Source organism: Pipistrellus kuhlii, unplaced genomic scaffold (assembly GCF_014108245.1).
Source record: "Pipistrellus kuhlii isolate mPipKuh1 unplaced genomic scaffold, mPipKuh1.p scaffold_m20_p_1, whole genome shotgun sequence".
Lineage (NCBI taxonomy): Eukaryota > Metazoa > Chordata > Mammalia > Chiroptera > Vespertilionidae > Pipistrellus > Pipistrellus kuhlii.
Genome location: NW_023425404.1, coordinates 157,446,584 through 157,448,297, shown reverse-complemented (window position 1 = coordinate 157,448,297; position 1,714 = coordinate 157,446,584). Strand labels below are relative to the sequence as shown.

The window sequence follows — 1,714 nt, the reverse complement described above, 5'->3', positions numbered from 1 at the left end:
CTGAAGCACTCGACTCAGGTGACTAAAACCTTCCTAACCTGGTGGAAGAAAAAGACATACAAGTCTAGGAAGCACAGAGAGTCCCAAACAAGATGAATTCAAAGAGTTTCATACCAAGACAAATTATAATTAAAATGCTAGATGTTAAAAACAAAAATAAAAATCTTAAATACAGCAAGAAAAAATCAGTTACCTAAAAGAGAACCACTATAAAGCTGTCAACTGAATTCTCTAGAGAAACTTTGCAGGCCATAAGCATTTGGCATTTAATATTCTAGTGATGAAAATCAAGGACCTAAAACCAAGATTACTCTACCCAGCAGTGAGGTTATCATTTAGAAATAAGGGAAAGATAAAGAGCTTCGAGACATGAACAAGTTTAATACCACTAAACCAGTATTACAAGAAATTTTAAAGGTACAATTTTAAGAAGAAAAAAATAACAAAAATATGAATACTAAAATGGCAATAACTACATATCTATCAATAATTACTTTAAATGTGAATGGATTAAATGCTTTAATCAAGAGACATAGAGTGGCCCAACAGGCGTGGCCCAGAGGTTGAGGGTCAACTCATGAACCAAGAGGTTAATGGTTCTATTTCTGGTTGGGCACATGCTCGGGTTGTGAGTTTGACCCCCAGTAGGGGGCATAGAGGAGGCAGCCAATTGATATTTATTTCACAGATGTTTTTATGCCTTTCCTTCCCCCTCTCTCTAAAAAGTCAATTAAAAATATTTTTAAAAAATAAAGTGCTCACTTCTGCAGCACATATACTAAAATTGGAATGATACAGAGAAGATTAGCATGGCCCCTGCACAAGGATGACACACAACTTTGTGAATTATTCCATATTTTTAGTCCCAATCAAGATGAACCCAAAAAGATCCACACCTAGACACATCATAATTAAAATGGCAAACATTGAAGACAAGAAAAGAATCTTAAAGGCTGCAAGAGATAGAAAGTTGCCTACAAGGGAGTTTCCATTAGACTGTCAGCTGGTTTCTCAATAAAACACTTCAAGACAGAAGGGAGTGACATGAAGTACAGGCAGTCCTCGGGTTACGTCGAACTCAATGTACATCATTTTGTGGTTATGACGCCATCTCCCATTTACAGTATTTAAACCGTGTTTCCCTGAAAATAAGACATCCTCCGAAAATAAGATCTAGCGCATCTTTGGGAGCAAAAATTAATATAAGACACTGTCTTATTTTCGGGGAAACAGGATATTTAAAAAATTCCGTCATTTCAACATATGTACATATGTGCTTTATGTTTTTTATTACTTATTTACCACGAGTAAAGATCAGAAATTGTTATCTTTCCTTAATTTTTTTTTTTTTTTTTTACTGTTTCACTTCATTCCTACTGTGTATGTGCTCCATGTAGGTGCTTACGTAGGTGGGTTCCAACTTACAGTGAAAATAAAATCATGTTACCTCACACCTTAGGAATGGATCTCTGACATAACCCAAGGACCTACTGTATACAAAGTAATGAAAAGCAAGGCTCTGAAATAAAGAGCTTTGCAGACAATAAAAGGCAAAAAGAGTTTATTACCACCAAACCCGCACTACAAACATTTGAAATGACTTGATTTTTTTTAAACCAGGGAATAGTTATCCATAATTATTCTAATTGTCTATATGAGTTTAGATTATTTTACAATTTTTACAATTTGAACAATACAATGTACATATTCTTAA

The 1,714-nt window shown here is 34.5% G+C and overlaps 1 non-coding gene across 1 annotated transcript; it reads left to right on the top strand.

The window, feature by feature from the left end:
* Positions 1 to 754: 754 nt before the first annotated feature.
* LOC118709781 lies at positions 755 to 861 on the top strand. The gene has a single exon (XR_004985133.1). It is a non-coding gene; the product is annotated as a U6 spliceosomal RNA (small nuclear RNA).
* Positions 862 to 1,714: the final 853 nt, after the last annotated feature.